We start from the raw sequence: 25,738 nt of genomic DNA, 5'->3' as shown, positions 1-25,738 counted from the left end.
GCGGGTCCCCGAACACAGGGAACGGTTCATGGTGCTGAGTGACAGTAGAAGAGCACCTGTCACGTCAGCCGTCACTGGAGCAGACAGTGAACATTAGTAATGACAGAGGAACTCGCAGCAAACATCTCCATCGCTGTGAGAAGTGCTAATGTCATCGTATGACGGACCTTAGATTAGAAAATATCTGCAGGAAGAAATGACAACTCGCCGGACACAAAGATCACCCTATTAATGGCTTTGAATGCGGTTTGGTGTTTTGCTGGAACCCTGCAAATCAAAAACAGTTGCCATTTTTTTTCCTGTGTTGGCATGACTGCTTGTGGTCTCCATAAGGGGAACATGTGACCAGGTGACAACACAGAGACACAAACGGGAGACACGGGCAGAACGTTGTCAGCCGATAACAGAACCAGAACAAGGACTATCCTGGCAGGATCATCTTCTCATAAAAAAACTACAGATTAAAGAAGATTGTGGCAATTATTGCAATTCTATATACTTATTCTATTTAGTGATTTGGTTTAGATATAACATATATTGCAGGAAAGTTGGCATATCAAAGTGACCTTTTCGGCTTTATTGATTTCAGGTCTCGTATTTGAATACTCCTTATGGACCAGAGCAGAGGTGCAGATGTAAAAGGGCCCCAGGACATCTTTAGCCAACAGGGACCCCACAACAAGATCCTTATATGTAAGTTGAAACTGCGGGCATAAATTGAAACGCATGGGGGGGGATAAGATGTCGGGGGGGGGGGGGGGGGGGGGTTTACTAATGCTTAATTAGGAATAAATAAGATGAGATTATTATAAGGAATAATTTTTTGTTATGTTTCTTTAAGTGATACCATCCGCAGTATTTCATTCTTATCAATTTTATATCAATGAATATGTAACTACAGTGAACCCATCCATTGTATTTTGTTAATGATACATAAAGATTGTCTCATCGTGATCTATGTATTATTCATCCTTCATCAACATTCCTTTCCATGTTCCTCCCACCTCTTTCAGCAGCATCCTGTCTACATGCATTCCATGCAACATCGACTGCACATCATTGGTCTGGACAAGCTTCTTAAAAGTGACAACTGTGAAACGCGCTTTATGTGTGTCACAAGCGGTGAATGTGACGGGGTGAACCGAAATCCAAATGAGGCAAAGCGGCCTATTTATAGAATATATTCTCTGTGTCGCTCTGCTTTTTCCTGTGAGATTCACTTCTTTATAAATAGACCTCCTAGTGTTAGGGTTTGAAGTTACAGTGAATGTTAACTAGTATTAGCTCTCAATTGTAACACTTTTCGTGTGTAATATATTTGTGCCAAAATACCACAAGCCCTTTAAAAATCAATGCCAATTTGCTGCAGGCAGTAATTGCCCACGGTGCTGAATTTTATTCTTACCCCTGCAGAGCTGGCATCAGAGCATACTGGTAAGTATTATTAAACTGCTCCTGCTCGAAGCCTGGCACCACACTCCCCTATTTTCCAAATCCTTCTGACCCGCCATGGTCATGTGATGCCAGGGGCATGGAGCTGAGAAGAGGCAGCAAGATTGCACTCAGTAGTTTCCTGTGGCACCAGTTATTTCCCGATCGCCTGTATAGCTGGCAGTAAAGAATGTGATGCCAGGGGCATGGAGCAGAAAAGAGGCACAAGGTTTTGGGACTTGGGATTTGCCAAGCAGGAAGTGCTGCAAAGATAGTACTGGCTCCGCTGTCAGCCCTGCAGAGGGGTAGGGAATACTAACTTTGTACAATAATAAAAGGAAGCTTTAATGGGGGCCTGTCCCAAATTTTGCCCAGGGATTCCTAGATTTTGTTCTGATATGGGCAGTGGCGGTCATGTACGTTTGTAAAAATTTAGCTCCCATCCCAAATGAAACATCACAATTGCCAGTAACCAGGCCTGCCCAGTCATTGTAGAATTTCCATTAAGATATCTATAAAACTTGTCTGGTGCCAGGTGGTGCAAATATCAGAGTGCAGCCCACATTACAGCGCCATGTGTTGCCATGCCAAGCATGTGACTAACAATAAGTCTCTGCAAGCACTGCAGGTTCTGACTGTGTGGATTATGTGATGAGCAGAAAATCAGGCGTGCCAGCTTGGCTGGTGCCCTCCTCTCCAGATGTTCCTACCAGGCCCCTACAGCTGGCAGCAAATCATAGGCCTGTCCTATTAATACCCGCTATATTAATATCTCCATTCTCTAGGGTCCGACGTTTCCTCTGCTGATTCCTGTCCACATTAATTACTGCACCAGTACAGCCTGTCACATCAATTCTCAGCTCTCCCCCAACTGGAGGAATTAAACGTTCACTGCACTGGCAGACCTGCCAAATGAACCAACGTTCAGCGCATGGAGGACTGGGCGCCAGGTGGTATTCATAGGCAACTTTCTGAAGCAAATGATGTATGTCATATATATTTATATATTAAAGCAGCTTAAAGTGCACCCAGCATCAGATATATTTTATCTGTTAAGTACATACATGTCAAGCAGTGTGTCATTGTAACACTTCCATGTATTTCCTCTCATACAGATCACAGGACTCCCCCTGGCAATGCCTTCATGTGCTGTTCTCTCGGGGATGACGCCATCTATGGTCAGGTATTATTTAGGGTAACGATATTCTTCTTCCTGTGCAGTTCTTAGCAGTACCTTCTATCTTTGTGACTTGTTACAAAGTTACAATATTGCAGTCTTGTCACTAGGGGGACGTAATCATTTCCTCCTGCCTGCAGTAGAATGATGACATCATAAATCATCACATATGACATCATCATAAAAAAAACCCAATAGGGATAAGTCTAAGACTTGTAATGGCTGTGGAGGGTGGGTGGACCAGTGAACAGCAATACTAGAGTTTGTGAAAGACAGAAGAAACTGTATGTTGGTTTCAATCAGCAAATGCCAACATTAAAAGTCAGTTTTTGATTAATAAACGCTTTAAAGAAAGAAAACAAAAATCAAATATTTGTAAAAAAAAAAAAAAAAAACCATAGTTGTTTATTTTATATATAATGCATGCTGTTTCTTGGAGTGCAGTATTACCTGTATGCTTATAACTGTATGCTTCATGACTCTGTATTACACACAGTGCTTCATGCCTCTGTATTACACACACAGTGCTTCATGACTCTGTATTACACACAGGGGTTCATGTCTCTGTAATACACACAGTGCTTCATGTCTCTGTATTACACACAGTGCCTCATGCCTCTGTATTACACACAGTGCTTCATGTCTCTGTATTACACACAGTGCCTCATGCCTCTGTATTACACACAGTGCCTCATGTCTCGGTATTACACACAGTGCTTCATGTCCCTGCTTCCAGGGTGACAGGTCAGCTTTGAGGTGGAGCAGTCCTAATTATTACACAATCTAACCCATGATCATGCAGGTCATTATTTCAGGACGGTTCAGGCGATGTCCCTTCTGAAATAATTCCTCCTACCTGTCTGATCACTCCAGCATTCTAGCAAGAAGCCGAGCTGCGCATGCGCATTATTGACTTTGGTTACCAGGATACCTGAAATCCCGCCTTCCTTTGCGTGTGCTGGGAATGAATGAGCTCCCATGCACCTACATCATCCTGGCCCAGCCAATCAAGATGGCCAAAGATCTTCCACAGGAGAGGAAAGAAAAAGATGGCAGCTCCTTTGCAAGGGAGCAGGGACAGGTGAGGGTTTATTTTCGCTTTAGTTATGACCATTCCTGTACTGAGATGATGCCCCAATCTGCTGCAGGCAGGAGCGAGCATTTCCTCAGTCTCCTCTTCCCTGTGTTCTTCTTTTTTGGCTGGAGGCGGACCTTCTGCTCTTTTACACTATACACCGACGACTTAAAGCTCTAGAAAACCATTCCTTCCCATCATTATCATCAACATTCCGCCTTTTAAAGCTTCATAAGGTATCCTGCTAACCCATTGGGGAAACCCTTGCTATACTTCTCAGTATATTATATTTTTGTTAAGTTCTCATAAACAGATAACCTTATCTCATTGACACTTTATCAAATTTTCCCACTGACTTCAACAAACAAACCTGGAGATGAGTGACCTACTACTAACATTTATAGAAACTAAATTAGTGAAGTACATTACATCATTGGCTAGCAAATTTACAGTCTCAAGAAATCCCCTGAGGAAGCTCTTTTGTGTGAAACGCGTTGGGATATGTCATCCTTTTTACAATGTGTACATATATTCCCATGTGTTAGATTTTACACCGAGTATAGGAGTACAATGTATAGCCAGGGCACTAGCATAGTTGATCTATGTTAAGCTTAAGACCAATCATTGTGTCAATAAATTATCTGTGTTTTTGTTAACTGTTTTACCATAAAGCCTATCTTTTTCTTATACTATATATTTTCTTGTTTAAACAAGCTTTGGAAACAGCAGCTCCCTGATAGCTCTCAGTGGCCGGTACCTTGCCAGCTGCTCGCAGCTCCATCCAATGTGCCATTTTTAATAAACAGATGCTTGGCAGCAGGCGGCACTGAACTGCTCATTGATGCCCCCATTCATTCCCTATAGACAGCTGATTAAACTTTTCTTTGAACATTGCAACTCTCGCTGATATATACAATATTCCTAGCTGGAGATACAGCCTGGTCTGGCAGCAAAAGAGACCTGATTTTCCTTTGCTGCAGCTCAATAATACTTACAGGTCTTTTCCTTGTCCCCCGTTCTCTGTACAGCACTGCCGTATATGTCAGAGCTATGTAAATGTATAATAATAGTGTGTGTCTGTGGGGGGACATTAGAGTGCCAGCTCCTCTGTACATAGACTGATAGGACTGGCTCAGTGTTCTCTGTACAGCACTGCAGTATATGTCAGAGCTGTATAAATGTATAATAATAGTGTGTGACTGTGGGGAGACATTAGAGTGTCAGCTCCTCTGTACAGAGACTGATGGGACCAACGCAGTGTGTGACTGTGGGGGACATTAGAGTGTCAGCTCCTCTGTACAGAGACTGATGCGACTGGCTCAGTAATCCCTGTACTGCGCTGCGGTATATGTCAAAGCTATATAAATGTATAATAATAGTGTGTGACTGTGGGGGGACATTAGAGTGTTAGCTCCTCTGTACGGAGACTGATGGGACTGGCTCAGTGATCTCTGTACAGCACTGCAGTATATGTCAGAGCTGTATAAATTTACATTAACAGTGTGTGACTGTGGGGGGACATTAGAGTGTTAGCTTGTCTAGTATAAAGACTGATGGGACCAACTCAGTGTGTGGCTTTGGGGAGGGGGGATATTAGTGTGTCACCTCCTCTGTACAGAGACTGATGGGACTGGCTCATTGTTCTCTGTACAGCACTGTGGTATATGTCAGAGCTATATAAATATATAATATTAATGTGACATTAGATTGTCAGCTCCTCTAGTACAAAGACTTATGGGACCAGATCAGTGTCTGACTATGGGGCGGGAGGATATTAGAGTGTAAGCTCCCCTTGCACATAACTACATAAATATTTTCTGATCTACAATGTGTTCCAAGTGCACGATGTAATACCTCCCACTACTTATTTTGACGTAAAGCAGTGAACTTTTGTGACGTTCCATAACCCATGACAAATAATTTAGTGCAGTAAACCTAATAACAAAGATAGACTTCTGGGTTTCTGACTTTGTACACCACTCTCTGCCTCATTAAATCACCCTGAACCTCTCTCTGCTCTCCTGAGTTCATTATCATAAGAGAGAAAAGATCATCCTGACCCTCCCTTCCTGGAGCTGAGACTGAATTATCAAGTGTTGGAAATACAAGAACGAGATGAAAGCACAGAAAACAATTAACACTATTCATAAAAATGCTAAAAGCTGTTTACACATTAAATGAAAAATTCAAAACCAGCCCCCCCCCTTTGATGGGGTTGTATTACAGATCCTATAAATATTCCTGGTTTGTTCATTTTATTATTATTATTATTATTATTATTAAACAGGATTTATATAGCGCCAACATATTACGCAGCGCTGTACATTAAATAGGGATTGCAAATGACAGACTAATACAGACAGTGATACAGGAGGAGAGGACCCTGCCCCGAAGAGCTTACAATCTAGTAGGTGGGGGAATTTCACACGCAATAGGATGGGAGATATGTAGTGGTGGGAAGTAGAGATGGTTTCAAATGACAGAAGAAGACGGGTAGGCAAGTTTGAAAAAATGGGTTTTGAGCGCTCTTTTAAATGAGCAGAAAGTAGGAGCAAGCCGAATAGGACGAGGAGACCATTCCAGAGAGTTGGGGCAGCTCTAGAGAAGTCTTGTATCCGTGCATGTGATGAGGTTATGAGTGAGGAAGTCATTAGTAGTCATTGGAGGAGCGGAGAGAGCGGCAGGGGGAGTATTTTTTTAACCATGTCAGAAATGTAAGTGGGACAATAACTGTGTAGGGATTTGAAGGCAAAGCACAGGAGCTTAAATATGATTCTAAGTTGAAATGGAAGCCAATAGAGAGATTAATTTTACAATTAATTGTTATTTGGAAACCAACAATAATTTCTTCTCCAAAATACAAACAAGAGTACTATGACAGAGGGTTGGTTTTTATATTATATTTATGTATTTTATTTATATATATTTTATTTTTTTATATTTATATTTATATTGAGCCTGGAGAATAATATGAGCTGGTCAGCTCAGGTGCCTGATGAGTACAGGACATAGACTGTATGGTGGTCATAAAACAAGCCCCGTGATGTATAGATGGGCAACTGACGTGAGGTGCAACTTCAGTTTGTTGACGGCTAGCAGTAAAGTTGCAGAAATGTTTGCACAGAAAAAATCAGATTTTGTAAAAATCCCTTTGTACCTCCAAAACAATATCAGTGACCTTTGGCCAGCCCTTGTTGCTCTAGGGGCCATTCATGACTTGTACTGGAGAAAAGCAACATGCTTGATCTTGTATTGTGCTGTGTTGTATTACTGCAGCCCAAACATGCCACCAATGCAGAAAAACATTTTGTCTTTGCTGCTTTTTTTTTTGTATTATTTTTTTACATTATACCACATCCGATTTAATAGGACTGCAACACATTGGGTCTGATTTATTAAAGCTCTTCAAGGCCGGAGAGGATACACTTTCATCAGTGAGGCTGGGTAATCCAGTAATCCTGGGATGGATCCGGTCCAGGAATTAAAACATTTGCTATCGGATAGCAAATGACTTTGAAGAAATATACTATTCCAAGTTTTCTGGATCACCCAGTTTTACTGATGAAAGTGTATCCTCTCCAGCCTCAAAGAACTTTAATAAATCAGGCCCAATGCATCATGTTTGGAGATGGACTGTGCTTTGTTTTAGTCATTACATTTTCCTGCAAAATAAATTCTATACCATGGTGGTGTGATTGGGCCTTTACTTGTCACCATGTATCTACCACCCATTCAACACCATGCAACCAAAACCCATCTGCCTATGTTGGTATTTAGCCATTATAAACCCAATGCTGAAAACTTTATTACTGGGAGTATAGGAGACATAGGCATTTACTTAGGGTGCCACCCAATGGTTGGGGCACCGTTTAAGTCCAACCACCAGCCTGTCAGCCCCATCAGAAATGTTGCTGCTTTCTCGTTCTCCCCTCGTATACAGAGCAGCGCAAGGAAGGATGCAATTTTATTCATGGCTATCTGTCTTTTTTTCAGCACCAGGAGGATTCAGCAGTAAAGTCGGATCGCACCTATGGCATGAAATTCTTATATCAAACTTCATAGCCAAACCTGCCACGTGCTGCAACACATTTCCCTGCCCTGTTTTTCATATTGGTGAAGAAAGGTGAGATGCTACCCAGGATTTATAGGGAGCAGGGAGGGGTTGGCATATAGGGTGCCAAAATATTCCAAAGCAACTGCACATATGTGAACTGTTTTTCATAATATTAACCACAAAAACATGTTCCTTGTTCACTTTTTTAGTTTGCCAAGCTACATGGCTCTTTTAATATGATACTATTTTCTTAACCTAGGTGTGTGTCAGTGAGGTCTAGGCCCCAGAAGTTAGATTTTTTGTTCACCATCTAACCCCTGTTCTGTTGGCTAATCATGACGGCTTTTCCTCCATCTCACCAAGTTAGATGGGCAGCATTACAGTGTGAATTAGAGATAACATTTTGAACAAAATGAGAACTAAAAATGTTTAAAAGCAGTAAAAAGAAAGAAATACAATTATACCTTGGGCGGAAATTATTTATCCGTCTTTAAAGGTGGACGTTTTATCCGTCTTTATCCGCCTGGGTGAAGGTGAGGAAAATTTATTTTTTTTCCTTACGCAGAGTTTACAATTTTAAAAGTAGAGCTGCTGAAAAATATCTTGTTTAATAATTATGATTCAGCTTCCTCAAAGCAAGGCTAAAATACCAGAAAACATGTTTAGAACCCTTTGTATATTGAGAAAATGAAATGAACACTAAACATTGAAAATAATTATTTAGATCTTAAAGTGACCCTCTAATACAATGTACCTTGACCTATTTAACATGAATGAACCCTTGAAATAACTTTCAGGTCTTCAGGGAACCCCTTCTATAATTATTATCTACACAGCTCATAGTACATTAGTGTGGTGGTCAGTGGGAAAAATGCCTCTTATACATTGCTGGCCATTGGGAAGAATGTCACCCTTACAGATCATTGGTGTCACTGACTTGAGAGGTGCAAATTAGGAGCCACCAACAAATAAAATATTTCACCTAAAATGAACAGAATAAATATTTACCTCTCCTGCTGCCTGTGCTTATATATTCTGCCTGTAAGTGATGGGAGATCAGCAGGAGGACCACTGAGAATGCAGCTTCTTATCAGACTTTGGAGGAAACATTCTCATCCCTGCACCCCTCCCATACCTGTTCTTTTAAAATGCCCCTTTTCTTTGTCTTCTGGTCAGTCACATAACATGTTTGGCTTTTTTCCTTCTTCAATTTGTAGTATTTGGTCGTCCTTATGTCAGAGAGTAATGCTAATAGTGAAACATCAACACAGCTTTCTGCATTATTGTTCTCGAAGAATTCGGCAGTCTGCATTTTCACCAGCCCAGAAACCGATGGAACAGATGGGTGCAGGAACAATGGTGCAGGAACTGGGGTTGCAAAGGTTTTGATTTAGACTGGGTCTCTTATTCCAAAGGGCCTGTAGGGACCCCTACTCATGACCACTGTTTGGCATTAGATTATCTCATCTCTCTGAACCTGGTAAAGGAAGACTAGAAGAAGATCTCCTCTGCTGGTTCCATTTACAACAGTGAGCGGCTGGTGAAGTTACACTCCAGGAGTAGCTGCCGAGGGTCAGTGGTCTTGTGAATATTTGATGTGAATTAAGTATTCTGAAATAGAGGGGCATCTGATGTGACTGTGGCACTCTCATGTAAAGCGGTGCTTCATTATAAAGGTGGGACTCTGATTTAAAAGGGAAACTCTAATGTGAAGGGGAGAACTCTGATGTAAAGAGGCTTTTCTGATGTAGAAGGGCTCTCTTGATGTGACGGAGCTCGAGTTCAATTGTAGAAGTGTCAAAAATTAGCATTGAGGCTGAAAGATCTATAGCTAAAAGACCATCAGCAGCAAAGCTGGTGGAGAAGTGGTAGGTCCAAATTTGCATTGGGGCCCATAGTTCTGTAACTGCTCCACTGAAGAGATTAAAGTATAGGATTAAAATTAGGGACATTGGGCAAATCTGTGTCCTCCATGCAAATGTAAAAGCAGCATTGCCATGTGTGGAGCCTTTAAGACATTTTTGCATGAAGTATGGAGGCAGAGCAGTGATGCTGCAGCACATTGCCCCCCATCTCCCTGCAGAACAATCTCTCATCAGATATGATTACAATCGTCCTCTCACCCCCCGCCAGGCCATCTGGATTCCCAACCAGGAGGAAATTGTAATTGTGTCTAAGCCATCTATCTGGTAGAGCTGAATATAGCCCCAGTCACATGTCTGGGCTGCCTTCCCTGGATTCACAAAATAATGTCTATTTATATATATAGGGGGAGAGCAACTCTGGCGATAAGAGGCAATAAATGCGGATAATAATCCAACATGCTGCAGGAAACAGAACTGACTTTTCACCCCAAACTGATATTTCACTGTTTGATGATGATTTCTGTTTCCATAAATACATTCCTGACATGTAACAACATATAACAACAGTGTTTCCTTTTCCAAAAAAAAAGTCTGCTGCAGGCAGGAGAAAGCATTTCCTCAATCCTCTCTTCCCAGAGATCTGATGCAGCAATGTAACTTTGTAGCAAGTAACACAATTGGGAGCTGCAGCAGAGGCTGATATGTGTCAGATATTATACACATAGACAAAAACTGCACAATTGGCGGGATTTCTTATCTTAGTCCAGGACACAGTTGGTGAATCTAAATAAACATGGCTCTGTCCTTCTAGAGACCGAATCAGATGAAGGTATTGTCAGGGAAAACAATGTTGGTTTAAGCAAAATATAAGCAGAATATAGCAGAACTTCAGCTTTAACTATGTGAAATTCAGACTGGCATTGACTGTCACACTCAGCATATTAAACATCTGCCCTCTGAGACAAGTCCCCTGCAGTCTGCAAGGGAGCTGACCAAGGTGCTGATTCAGATGGTTTGTGTCACTGCCTCCTGGACACAGTGTATGGACAGATGCTGCTGAAATGCTGACTCAATTATACTCCATGTTCAGTGACCCTCCCCCTCAGTGTCCTCAGGACCTTTAATGATCAGTGAGATTAACACATTCAGTGCCCGCGCCATGGGCAGAGCAGGGATGGGCCCATAATCCGTCACTAACGCCATTCTTCTGACACAAAACTTAACAAGTTTGTTGTAACTTCTCAAAATGAATTTTCTGGAGTTCTACTTTAATTAAAGAAAACTTTTACTTAATAGGGAGGTCTACTTATGATGTCTTGGTTTTCTCCCCATACCACCTATCATATCATTATGATTATACTTACCTTTCCTCTGTCTTCTTCCTGCAGCACCAAGGCGGGAATGAGAAGCTGGACAAATCTCATAGAAAGTGCCCTTGGAATACCTTCCAAAAGATTTAACTGGCGTTGTTGGTTATGTCTTGCTCATTGATATGGGGTAATGTACATGTAATGGTAATTTGGAAAGGAGTCTGGCTGCCATAAGAGTACATTTTATTTATTGAAAAGTCCATTATTAGATCCATTAGGTAATTTCTTCTAATGCTAACCATATATAAATAACTTTATTCAGTGTTCAGTTCAAGCAATTTAAAGCAGAACGGAAGTAAAAAGTTGGGATCAGACAGGTCATTTGTTGCAGAAGTGACAGGCAATGACCCCTCTGCAATGAAATAACCATACCTGCCTCATTGCATTTTTATAAATACACTCACCTGTCCCCGTTTCTTTGTGGGTGCTGCCTTCTCAATTCTCTTCCTGAATAACAAATCTCCGGCCATCTTGATTGGTCTGGTTGGGATGGCGTAACTCCCAAAAATGTTCTTAGAAATTCATTCAGTCTCGGCAAGCCTGGGGGATGCCCGAATATCTAGCAAATACCGGCATTATATTCTGAGCTGCATACCTGCAAATCAAAATATTTATTTTTTGAATATAGCTACTTTTTTGCTCATACTTGCTCTATAACTATTTACTGCCATTGCCTGACATGCAGCAAAATTATCAGCTCTCTGACCCCGAAAAGGGTAATTTCCTTTAATAGAGGGGCCAACAGTCTCTCACTTTGTCTGTATTGGCAGCCTGTCACAAATTCCCCTTGTGCAGTCCACAAGTGACCATGCTAGCACACATTCTATAGACATGATCCACCTCCATCACTATCAGGAAACCTCTCCAGATTAGTGATGTGCACCTGATACTGAAGCAAATAATTGCAGACTGAAAATGTCTAAAAGATGCTGCAGGAGATCAGCAGCACTGAGATTGGAAAATAATTAGCAATCCTCTGAACTTTTCCATTCTCCGAGCAGATAAACGTAGTGGAATTATTCTTCTCATTCAGTTGTTTCACATGTATGTCTTTTTTCCTTAAATCATTCAGACTAGGCAGCAGCCCTGTTTGTGATATGCAATTTTTCAACATTTTGTCAAAAGTCAGCAGCTAAGCCCTCATCTCCATCTATTACCACTCCTCCTGGCCTCTGACATATGCACAGAGCAATGATATCTGACTGTCAGCTGGAGTTCAGAGGAGTCTAATGCACCACCTGAGACTGACAACCTGACTTTGTGCCCTGCACACACACACCTTCTCTGTGCCCTGCAAAAGGCAAAATGGTGATACAATAGTGATACCATTTCCCTAACAAAGGAAAAATGGTGTCTTTGTGGATTGCAGTGGCATTTTAACTTTTTTTATTATAAATGCTTTTTAATTGAGTTTAAAGTTTTTTTGAATAGTTTAAAGTTGGCAGTGGGTTTATTTTATATAGATTTGTATTGTCATGGACACTATGGGTTGACTATGGGGTGACAACACAGCTATTTGATTTAACAGCAGCAGTGTTGTTACTCTGTAATAGGAAATAGAAAAATGGTTCCTATTTGAAAGATAAACAGAGAAAAAAACATTTTTACAGGGGTGATTGTTATGAAAATGTTAGTGACAGACTGTATCATATATGTCAGTTTTCATTTAGCCCATAATTACCATTGTAATGTCATTTTGGTCCCTTATGGTCCATTTTTCATTTTAGTGGTACCTTGATGTCTAGCCCTCATGAAACCCAAAGGCTGATGGAGTATTTACTGCTAAATAATGGATATCTCCCTGATATTGATCATTTACCTAGTTACCAATTTGCACCTATTGACCAGCCCCATCACCTGGTCAATGGGACACATTATAGGTCAATTGCCATTATTACTGATAGTCAGAGAAGAAGGGGGGTCAGCAATGTCTGGGTAAAGAATGGAAATTACAGATCAATGTTCAATTGATATATTGATGCCCTTTTTGCTAACATATTTTCTTTGGATTTAATGTTTATATATTGAAAACATTGACCATTTTTTGTATGGCTGACCCATGTGAAGAACTTGTGACATTACATATCCAATGATAACACAATGAATCTTGACATCTTTGCTAAACACTTGATACAGATTGCTCTTTATAAGTCATTAATTCTGCTCTGTTAGGCTCTGCAGCGTATAAATTGTGCGTCTTTCATCCATTTTCAGCCGTTTTTACTGCTCCAGAAATTCTGGGCCAATCATAAAGCTGGAATCAAATTTTTAGCATCTTAAACCCTTGCGTCTTCTCATGTAAGTATTTAAGGATGCTGCCATACATGGGGTGGGGGCTGTAAATAACGTTATGTAGGCGCTGGAACGACCCATGGAACTGCAACACGATTCCTGCGCTGGGGAGAAAATGTCAGATTCTGATTGGTGGTTGAGAGGTGGCACAGAACCCTTCTTACCTAAAACAAATAACAAATTAGGCCGATTGTCAGAGCCAGTTGCAGCGGGAGAGAGCACAGCGTGTCCTAGTTTGTAAGGTGATAGAAATAGCATGCGGGGGGATAAATTAGTGTGGTGTGGATGTAATTTGTCTCTCTCCTCTTGTGTTTGCTATGCTGGGATTATATTTATACTCATGCATATGGAAATGAGACCCGCAAAAGACTCCTCACAGGGAAACTGGCAGAGGAAAGAGCCAAATCTCCCGGGATCTCCAAGCCCAGCACCCAGCTAAAAATGGCAAATGTGCATTAACCCCTATTGGGTGTAATTATCAGAGTAATTAGGGTTTTATTAAAGGAGGGCTGTCACCCATGCAATAAAAGTGAGGCTGATAAAGCTCACATGGGCCTCCTAATTTATTACTGTAATGCATATACAATAATAAATATGCCTTTTTACCTCAGTGCTGCAGCAGGGTTTACACGTGTCGTTGCCAAGTACATTAATGCACTAAAGCTGCCAATGCACCATACAAGACCTGTACCTAGTTTTTCAGTTTCATGCATTGTGGAGTGCTGCAGTTTGACTTGAACACTGCTTTAAATAAATGTACAACTCAAGAATGATGTTGATTAGAGCAGAGTTCAGTGAGAAATGTTAGACCACAGGAGACCCTTTGTGTGAGAGCATCGACCCAGACCTCTGTGAGGGTGGGCCAGGCTCTTTTATGTTTTGTTCAGCACTAAAAAAAGTATATAGCAGGGCATATTTGTGTTGTGTAATATGACTGCAAAATAATAATACGTTATGAGGGTTCAATCGGGCTTTAGTTATCTGTAGGATAATATGCTAACTGTTCTAAAGTCCTTTTAGTTTACCTTAATCTAGCTCAGCCTTTATCAAACTTTTTACCTGTGAGAAACCCTGAAAATCATCTTCAGGTCTTGGGAATCCTGGAAATCATTTTCAGGTGACACAATAGTGTCAAAACCATAGAAGTTGAAGGGAAAATACCCCTTACATTTGTGGTCAGTGGAAGGAGTGCCCCCCCTCCCCTTGCAGATATCTAAAAAGAGCTTTGGTGTCATGCTACTGACTCTGCCAAGTGACATTGGTCATGAAAATATGAGGGACACATGTGAGTTCAATCAGCCAGAGACCAACGAACCCCAAGCAACCTCTGGAAAAAGTTGTAGTTGGCAATCATAGTGTCAGGATTTAATAAGTAAACATCCGACTGATGCTCCCAACACACTTGTACCTTCAGGAAATGAGCCAAGGAGTCATGAAAGATTTTGCTCAAAGGCCTTTCTGTGTCCAGGCTTGGATGGACAGGCCATGCAGGCTACTTACTTCCATTAAGTGGGACCCATAGCTATCTGGTCACCTCCAGCCTACAACGGTGTCTGTCCCTCGAACTAGAGTCTCTGTGACCATTTCAAAGTACTTCCAGCTGATGATTCCTCACATGGGGTTTCTCCCATAGGACGCATCCCTGTACTCATTGTTGCGTGAATAAAGGTTCATTCTGCATTGATGTTTAAAACAAAATTCTAAGCACCTTTTAAGGCTGATATTCTATTACTCCATCCTAAGGGGTTACAAACTGCCCATGGAGCAAAACAAAGCTTCCTTATGTCTCCTGTGTGTCCTGATGTCTCAATGAGGACAATAGCATGTTCAAGGGCTTTGCAATTAACAAGTAAACTCAACAAATCAGATTTAGAAAATGGTGAAAATTAGCTTTATTTGTGTGAAATTTTCTCCACTGTCAAAATAGGATCATCATGGTGAAAATACTACTGGTGAATAGACCTCCATGAATAAAACTTGCTATTGGGTGAAACGCGTTAGGTGAGGGGCTTGCATCTATTTGCCATTGTAACAGATCCCCATAGGACCAGGGACCTCACATTCCTCTGCAGCCATCAGCAGCCTTGTTTAGGAATCCTGTCCGCTGGCCACTTCCTGGTCTGAGTCACATTATCCCATGAGAGCTGCCCCTTTACCCTAGTGAACCAGAATATTCTGCTGAAGCACTCCATCTACTGGCAGAACTGTGAACACCACCTGAGCTGACCTCATGTCCTATAAAAGTGACTCGCAACAGAAAGTTGCCTGAACAAGGGGTTCCCTTAAGCTCCATTTCCAGGTTCCAGCTATTCCTGTCTGCGTCTCCAGTTGCTGATTTCCTGTGTACCAACTCTGGATTTGACCCTTGACTACTCCTGATTGCTGCCTGCCCTGACCTCTGGCTTGTTTGACCACGCTTCTGTCTCAGGTACCGGGACCTTGCCTAATTCCTATCTGTCAGCAGTCACCTGCCTCTGCATGCACAGAGGCTGCAACCTGGCAGTTGCCTGCATTGTTACATCCTCACCACTAGAGGCTCTAGAGAAGACCGGGTAGCTGCTTAGATTCTGCACCATAGGCACGTCTCTGCCAACTGGGTTGTCGACACGAAGTGTCCCCCATCCTGCCCTACAGCGCTGTGACAGCCATGAACTATACTCATTTAAGAAAAAGAAGGGCGTCGAGCTGCAGCCTATTCTTGTGTACAGTTTGCATAAATCTTAATATTAGACCTAAAGGAGGGGTAGAATGTTATGATTTGATCGGCGATAGACTTTTATATAAACACGATCAGAAGGCCAAAGGAGACCCTGAAGCAGCTATGGGGCCCAGAAGGAAAGAGGGGTCCAGCACTGTTTACATATATGGTGAAATATATAGGCACCAATTGCATATGGCATACCGGTATGGCAATTTTAGACATGGGCATATTTCTCCAAATGCCCAGACGCACCCCCTGCCATTCTGCTATTTAGAACCCTGGAGAGGGTGGAGTTGCCCGATATCCCCCATTTAAATCGGCCTGAGTTTAGAAACCTCTACATATATGCTAATAAAATCATGCATATTGTCTAAAGAGCTACCGACTTTAAAATGAGAAAGACGATGGTGGTGGGGAGGGTGGGTGAATCTATTACACTCAGTTAGAGCCTAAACATTTTCTCTTTAATATAATTTTTTTTCTCCATCTGTCAGAAGGAAAATTCACCTTATCTGGATTTTCTCAGCTCTGTTTCCTGAATGTCACCTGCTTGACAATGAGACATCTCGTGTGTGTGGCGGACCTGAGAAAAACAAGCAGCAGCTCTTGAACTTTGACTGGGGTGTCAATGAATCGTGTACAGAGTGTCATACTTGTCGGATGTGTTTCCTGGTAATATCTGCTTTTCTTTATTGTTTGACATGAAATCATATGACGACCAGGATGGAATTTCACAGAGAAAATTTTTAATAATAATAATATTTCCTTCTGCTTCCAGCTCATCTCTAGCTCTCTAAAAGCAAATTGCAGAATCGTGGGGCTGATGCCAGACATATGGTACTTTCTATTCAGGTGTAAGGGAAGATACAGAAGGTAGAAGAGCTTACAATCTATTCAGGTATAAGGCAGTGTACAGAAGGCTGAAAAGCTTACAATCTATTAGGGTATAAGGGAGGATATATTGGGTAAAAGAGCTGGTAATCTATTAGGGTACAAGAGAGGACACAGAAGGTAAAAGAGCTTCCATTGCTTTAGGGTATAAGGGAGGATACAGATGGTAGAATAGCCTACAATCTATCATGGTATGAGGGGGATACAGAAGGTAGAAGAGCTTACAATCTATTAGAGTATAATGGAGGATACAGAAGGCAAAATAGCTTACATTCCTTTAGGGTATAATGAAGGATACAGATGGTAGAAGAGCTTACAATCTATTGAAGTATAAGGGAGGATACAGAAGATAGAAGTTCCTAAACTCTATTAGACTATAAGGGAAATTACAGTATGTAAAAGAGCTTACAATCTATTTGGGTATAAGGGCAGATAAAGAAAGTAGAAGAGCTTACAATCTATTAGGTTATAAGAGAGGATACAGAAGGTGGAAGAGCTTACAAATAATAGGGTACAAGGGAGGATACAGAAGGCAGAGGAGTTTATAAACTAATAGAATATAAGGGAGGATACAGGAAGTAAAAGAGTTGACAATCTATTAGGGTATAAGGAAGATACAGGGGGTAGAAGAGCTTACAATCTTATATGACATAAGGAAGAATACAGGAGGTAAAAGAGCTGACAATCTATTGGGTTACATTTATATAAAGCTCATTTGGCCCATCTATCCCAAGGCAGATACATTGGGATGAGGATTTTGCTATCAAGAGGTTAAAGGCCCCTCCTGCCTCCATCACTCCAGAGCCAGTGGGGGCTCAGCGAAGAGGTGAATAGGCATTGTTTATCTATAAATGCTGCATGACTTTGAAATCCGGCATTGACAATGCATTGAGTTAGAATAATATCAGCTTTTCAGTACAGAAGGAGCAGAGAATGAGTGACTTTGGGAACCCCGCCGACCCCTCTCACATGATACATAGAACTCCACATTGGAGGGAACTCTGACGGGGAATGCAGCTTTTATTCCTGAACACAGGAGGGGAAATTGTGTTACAGAACTTTCCAGAACATTGCAGAATACCGTACGGGTGCCATTCACAATACGTTTATCTCACAGTCTCGGTAAAATGAAAGGGAAATCCATTTACCAGCAAATAATAACCAAGGTCTTTATACTTTATTAAAGGGACATTGAGATGAATGAAAAGTGACTAATTTCTATACTTTAATGGAAACCTGCTGGCAAAGAAATATAAAGAATAATGTTTCTGCAAGTTGCCTGGCTGTTTTTTGAATGAGTGATTGGGACAAGCATGCATCCAGCGAAACCAAGACTTGTGATCAGCATTCCTCTTTGGATCAGTGTCTCAGAAAAAACTTAAGCCAGGGGATAAACATGATACAGTGGCAGCTAGCTTTACAGCAACAGTGTCTATTAAAGGGATTTCAACGCATAATGCAAATCTCTCTTAAACAACAAACTAAGGAGGTCTAAACTCCTACATCCCCTATAAAACAACATCACCACTGCAATCTGACTGTTGTTTGCAAATGCTGCTAAATCGGTGTGATTTATGGTCATGCTGTAATGCCAGATGTCACCAGCAGAGGACAATTGAATTTATACCTGACTAGCTATGAGTTCAAGTTCAACTCAGAAGATAGACGAGACCTTAGGTTTATGGGACTATTAATGTTTCTGCAAATTATACTCTGCAGTGAAAAACCAACCAAGGATAATACAGCCCACCCAATTCATTCTATTGCATATATATATATATATATATATATAGTGCGTTGAGCCAAATCACTTTGAAATTGTCATCCAGTATCCTGGGAACAACAGTGGCAGAGATGCTTGAATGTGTAGACCTGTGTTTTTAGTTCATGCTGCTGTAAGCTTATTTGCTATCTCCGGTATGCAGAGGCGTATTACAAAGCTGCAGTGACCAAACAGCACATGTTGCAGCTTGTGGCAGTAGTTTAGATTATACGGAGCTCCAAACAAAGGTAAGCTGATTGGACGGTTTGAATTTCAGGTTTTTTGCCACCTGACAACCCGCACTAAAAAACCCTACGTGACATGATAAATCTGCCCACTATTTCCTTGGCAGAACTGTTTGCCTTTTCTTGGATTTCTCCACTTGGACTGAGTGGTGCTTATGTATTGATGTGTGAGCCCTGGCCAGTCCAGGAGTACAGTGAGCCCAGGCTGTGTGATGTCATACCCCAGGGGGCGGAACCATGACAGCCTAAGCACACGGGAAGTGGATTAGAAGACACTGGCCGTCATTCAGCTTGAATACCAGCAAAAAATACAGTGGACCTTCAGTGGGAAGCATTGCCAGAAAAAAGGGAAGGATTGTATCTCTCGGTTTTTCTTTTTAGTTTTAGATAGGGAAGGATTAGAACCATAGTCCGGTAAATTAACCCTTTTATTTATCTTGATATCATTGGAAATGTGAAAGAATTCCGAAAATCGGGAGTTGTCTCAGGAAATTTTTAAAAATTGTGTGAAACGTCCCCCATCTTCTAGATTGTAAGCTCTTCTGGGCAGGGTCCTCTTCTCCTCCTGTGTCACTGTCTGTATCTGTCTGTCATTTACAACCCCTATTTAATGTACAGCGCTGCGTAATATGTTGGCGCTATACCAAATAATAATATACCAAAAAATAAATACCATTTATTATTATTATAAAACTTATGATTTTACCAGTAGACTTTCCTTATACCAAAGGGAGAGGTTTTTTCTGACTTCCTGTTACATTTAGAAGTGAGTGTAATTCACCCGAATGGAACATAAAAGCAGATTCAACTATTCCATTCACTTTAAGCAGAGTTACCCGTGTGTTGTTGGCAGCAACCCAAGTCACTTGTACCCACCCTAAGTTGATCCCTACAAAACCCATAAAGTTTAATTGTTTATGTTATTGGCCTTCATAAAAGACATCCACATGGTAGCACACTAGCCGGCCTGGCTGCTCTGTTTGTCATGGCCCCAAGCCAGTCCTGTAAAGAAAGAGACCTCTCCTGTAACTGGGGACAGCCGGAAAAGTAGCATTTTAGGAGGATCAGCAATGACAGACCCAATAATAATCTAGCAAAGTTTGCTTAAACTACCAATGCAAACTCTTTGCCACAGCCCAAACACAATCTGATGCAAAACTATTAACAACTGGCAGGATATTGGCATATTACAGAAGGCAAATGGCACCAGAAAAGCTGTGAACATTTATTACTCTTTTACATATGCTTAGCAAGAAGTGATTTATTCATCACTGACCTCTGTAGCTGCAGGTACTGTGGAGCAACTCACAACAAGATCACAACAGAATCAATGAATATGCACCGTGGTATGATGTATCAGGTGAAGGTGTGCATTCTTGCTTTTTTTGCACACTTTTGCTGCAGCCTTTTTGAATCTGCATTTTTAGCAAACTCTGCCATTGCCGTACAGCCTCTGGTTCGCATCAGTCCTCAAGTCAAGGGTCAGACAATCAGTTTTATACAGTAGTGTCTTGTCAGTGTCTTGACCCTCTGTTAAACTGCACATCACGGTACTGAGGGTGTTTAGAAATTATTGAATAATTTCCTGGATACTAATGATATCCAATATTATAATTAATACAGGCTGAATCATCAATACTTGGGGTGGGTGAATCTGTCTCGGTTGGGTTCACAAACAGTTTTATGAATCTGATGAACTTTGCAACAAATCCCACTGAGGTCAATATTGGGAAGGGGTACATTTTTTTTTTAATTCCAAGAATAACAAGCAACATATGGTAAACAAAATGTGTGGGAAGCTGGGGGCTGCCATCCCAACCTAGCGTGATTGTTCATTATTTCTAGCAATTAACCTTTAAATTATTAAGCCAAAATTTAGAAAACTTTGTGAATCGCATGGATTTGTCATGTCTTTTAGTGACAGCAAGCCTAAACCAATTTTGATTCAGGAATCTGTGCTGTGCTGAGGTGATTGATAATTTGTTTTCTCTTCCTGTGTGGTCAGATTGGTAACACTTGATATTCTTTATTCTTTTCCAGGACTCCGGCCTCAGGACTGGTAAGAAGCTGAACTGAACAGACATTTAATCCTTCAGTAACCAAACATCACATTTACAATTGATTTGTTTAACAACACAGAAAGTAAAGTAAAAACTGCAAATACATAAAGGGCACTGCATTTCCCGTATTTGCTCACCTGTTGTCACCTCATATGGCTTTCTTTTGATTTTTATCTGCATTCCTCAGATATCTGTGTTTCCCTGGTGCTGTAACTGTTTGTACTTCCACTTTGTTTGCTGATTGTGTTATGTACAGAATGCTGCAGCCACACTCATATATTCTTCCCACCTACCTACCCAATACACAGCTTTCCCATCTCCCCTCCTCTGCTGCCTCTCTTTATAGTTCTCTTCATTGGCTTCCATTTCACCTTAGAACCAAATTCATCTCCTGTGCTTTGCCTTTAAAATCCCTCCACAGTTCTTGTCCCACTTACCTACCTGATACACTAATCTCCCCACAGTTCCTATTCCACCTACCTACCTGATACACAAATCCCTCCACAGTTCTTGTCCCACTTACCTACCTGATACACTAATCTCCCCACAGTTCCTATTCCACCTACCTACCTGATACACAAATCCCTCCACAGTTCTTGTCCCGCCTACCTTTCTGGCCTGATAGAAAAATACCCCCCTTGCCGCTCTCTTCTCTCCTCCAATTACTTCTTCACTCATAACCTCATCACATGCATGGCTCCAAGACTTTTCTAGAGCTGCCCCAACTCTCTGGAATGGTCTTCCGCATCTTATTCGGCTTGCTCCTACTTTCTGCTCATTTAAAAGAGACCTCAAAACCCAACGCTTCAACCTCACCTACCCTATCTTCTGTCTCCTTAACCCTCACTACTCACCCACCATTCTATATCCCCCTCCTATTGTGTGACACCTCCCCCACCTCCTAGATTTTAACTCTTCGGGGCAGGGTCCTCTCCTCCTCCTGTGTCACTGTCTGTATCTGTCTGTCATTTGCAACCCCTATTTATTGTACAGTGCTGCATAATATGTTGGTGCTATATAAATCCTAATAATAATATTATTATTATTATTATTATTATTATTATTATTATTAATGGTCCTTCTGAGGTCTTAATGATTCTTACCTGCTTGTTCGTGATCTTCTATACAAAGTATAGTTTTAGAATACGTTGGGTTTTAATGAATTCCCAGGTGGAGTTTTATTCATCCCAATGAGGCCATTTAAAATGCCTGAAGGTCCTAAACACAGAAGCAGAATGGCAAAGTCGTCCCCATGGATATTGTATTGCTCGCTGTAGGTTGTGTGTATATTTTTGTTGTAGGGCACACAGTGAGGAGCGCTCCCTACTGGTTGTTAGGAGCACATTGCAATCCCCCTAATACCTTTTTCTCACTCCCCTCTCTAAAAGGTCCTAAATGTTTTTTTACCTAAAGCTAAAAATGTACTTATCTAATTTTACTGTTCAGGTCTCAAAGTTCTATTTCCAGATGCAAGGAATGGCTGATCCCTCTGGGCTAACATCATTACCCACAGATCCTGAGAGAACCGCAAAGCTGGATAACTGATAGGAAGTGTCCACATCATGGAATAAGTGACACGAACACTAAAGAAGGGCCCCACCTTTGGAAAATGGAAGAAGAAAGAAGACTTGGGATTGGGTGAGATATGACTGCAGTGTTAGGTGAGATAAAATAATTTAGATTTTTTTTTGGATTGGCAGCATTTAGGTAAATTCGGTCAGAGTGAAGGGTGGAAGGATGTAGTGTTTCACCTGAAATAAGCTTTAGTTGATGAATATTCATTTGCAAATGCTTACATGTAAAGCCACCACCCTGCTTACTGTGTCCTGGGAAAACAAGTGTAATCTGGATGATCATCATTAAACTTTCATTAAAGGACAATGACATTCCTCTAATACCCACCAAAACTGGCAATTGCATGTCACAGAAACCTGGTCACCAAGCAGTGTCACCAATAATGGCTGAACCAATATAAGAAGGAAAACAATGCAAGAAATAAAGTGTCTGTCTCAGGTCAATGGGAGACAGGGACACTTACAGTTACATAGTTACATAGAAGGTCAGGTTGAAAAAAGACATAAGTCCATTAAGTTCAACCACTAGGGATGTAAACATATCCCAGATATTATTATTATTATTAATAAACAGGATTTATATAGCGCCAACATATTACGCCACGCTGTACATTAAATAGGGATTGCAGATGACAGACTAATACAGACAGTATATAAAACCCTATAAGACATAGTTGGTCCAGAGGAAGGCAAAAAAACCCTGGTACAATTTTCTCCAACAGGGGAAAAAATTCTTCCTGATTCCATGAGGCAATCTAATGTTCTCTGGATCAGCAGTCACTGTTATCTTTACTATAAAGATTTAATCCCCAGTTATATTCTGTGCTTCTAGAAATCATCCAGCTTTTTCCTAAATAGTACTTTTATTTCCCAAACTCTATATCATTTATAAAGATGTTAACCAATAAAGATCCCAACACTGAACCCTGGGGTACACCACTAACAACCTTAGACCATTCAGAGTATGAATCATTAATTACAATTCTCTGGATGCGATCTTTAAGCCAGTTCTCTACCCATTTACAGATTGACTTTCTAAACCTATTGACCCCAACTTGCATATTAACCGTCTGTGGGGTACAGTGTCAAATGCTTTAGCAAAGTCCAAGTACACTATATTAACTGCTATTCCCCTGTCTACCTAAGCCAATAATGTTCATCTAAACCCATATCCAGCTGTAGTTGTCACCTCGGCTGAACTTCATAAATGTCTACCTTTCATTATGGGCACAGCAGGTGTACAGATCCAGGAACCTGGGGACATAGAGGATTGGAGTCCCTTACTTTAAGTATACTAGGCGCATTCACCAAACTTTGAAACATTGGGTTTCAAATAGTTTTTTCCTGTGTTGGCCTCTTGTTACCATTATAGTTGACCAGTGTTATAGTTGACCATTTGCTAACATTTTGTTCAGTGCTCTGCAGATCTTCCCAAAGTTCTTCTGTCACTTCTGTCTGTTGATGATGGCACAGGTACCCATACCTGGCTGTTATCATTCTCCAGACAATCACTGGTGGCTGATGTTGGAAAGATGATCAATGCCCGGGAATTAACATGAAGAGGGTTTCTTGAGTATGGGTCTGCCCCCGGAAAGGAGATCTGTCCCCCATGGGTCCTACACTAATGGGGCCCCTGCAAACTATCCGCTGCACTCCTGCGGCCTTGTTGCAGGTATTGTCCAGGAAGAAGACTGTCTGAGGTAAGACCTTGATATGAAGCTTATGTGTGCTAGAGATTCTCCAGGTATTATATAAAAACTGCTGCTGACCTCACAAGATGAAGTCATCACATACAGGAAGGTACCTGCGAGTGCTGTTGGAAGGTTAGGGACCTTATTATACTTATATATTTTGGGGCCTATTAGAGAAAGTGAGATGGAGAGCCCACCACATAACTTTCTTAGCACAGTGATACAAAGGAAGCTTAGGTCAGGGTTCCCTCAAAAGGCAAGGTTGGCTGTCTTGTGACCCCTATATGGCACAAGAAAGAAATAATATGGATATGAATGTCTGGAGTTCCCCAGAGGTTTCCTTAGTTCTCCATACAAATGTTACTGCAGTGCATGATGTGTTACTGGACTGGGTGTATTGTATAGACACTGCACATGTCATGTCTCATGTGTTGCGCATTCTGCTGTTTGCTGGGGCAGGGTGTGTGGCAGTTGATAATGAGCATCTGGTAATTGGTGTCAGCTCTAACTGGGGGTATTATTTCACAGAAGCAGCAGCTGTGTAACCTGTAGAAAGTAAAGTGTACACAGTGACTAATACATGAAAACAGTCCTTGTGTCCACAACGCAATGACACACAATAATGTTACAGCTGTAACTGCTGGGAATAAACAGGACCTGGTGCAGCATAAAGGGGAACTCTGGGCTATAGAGCTACAGAGACATGAAGACAATAGCAGTTCTTTAGAGCTAGAGTCAGGGAAATGCATCACAAGTCACATGAAGGAGAATTTGGCTAAGTCAGGGAAGGTATAGAATTTTTTTTGTACTTTATGAGATTTGTTCATTACATAATAACTGGATTTGGGGCTTGTCTAGACAGGAGCCTTTAGTTGTTCTTTAAGGGGCAGATTCATCACAAATAAGCAAGTGAAATGTCTGACAAACACATCCACAAGCAGGATGGTATTCATATTCTCACTGCAGACATAGTGACACCTATGGCCAATCACAAGGTCCGATTTCTACTTTGTACTCCTTCAAGGCCGACTGTCTTGCATGCCGTCCTTCCTCAGTAGTTATTTCATAAGTGGCCCGCTGCTGAAACTCCCTCTTCATTGAAATAGAGCAGCTACTAAAATTCCCGGCATTATTTGTGTCTCTAAAAAAGTCCAATGCGGGGCTACGCATAGGCAGAGAGCACACTGGTCTAGAGACGCTAGTGATGCCGGAAATTGTAGTAGCGGCGCTATATGAATTCAGCGGCGGGCCAGCCATATTTAGGATTCCTTTGGGAGCCAAAAAACAGGACGTTGGGGGCCAGAGTTTGACACCACTGTTTTAAAGAGTCCTCTAAAATAGGAGAATGAACCCAGGACTGGAAGAGAAGCTGGTCCCATTTTGAAGTCTTGCACTGCTCTTCTGCTTCTTCTCATATTGATATTGTATCATTTGTACCCAGAAAAAATGATATAAATTAAATATTGGTTGTTATGTTCCTTTTCCCCAGATAATCATCATTTGTTGTCATGTGCTGCCACCTGGTGTACAAAAACAGTTACTGGCACTGT

At 41.3% G+C, this 25,738-nt stretch overlaps 1 long non-coding RNA gene across 1 annotated transcript; it reads left to right on the top strand.

Moving 5' to 3' along the window:
• The first annotated feature begins 7,681 nt into the window (after positions 1 to 7,681).
• Positions 7,682 to 23,346, top strand: LOC140332310 (uncharacterized). Its single transcript, XR_011921102.1, has 3 exons — positions 7,682 to 7,806; positions 20,904 to 20,922; positions 22,391 to 23,346. It is a non-coding gene; the product is annotated as an uncharacterized lncRNA (long non-coding RNA).
• Positions 23,347 to 25,738: the final 2,392 nt, after the last annotated feature.

The sequence above is a fragment of the Pyxicephalus adspersus genome, chromosome 6 (assembly GCF_032062135.1).
Source record: "Pyxicephalus adspersus chromosome 6, UCB_Pads_2.0, whole genome shotgun sequence".
Taxonomy (NCBI): Eukaryota; Metazoa; Chordata; class Amphibia; order Anura; family Pyxicephalidae; genus Pyxicephalus; species Pyxicephalus adspersus.
Note: the sequence above shows the minus strand (reverse complement) of the source record. Positions and strands in the feature narration are given on the sequence as shown.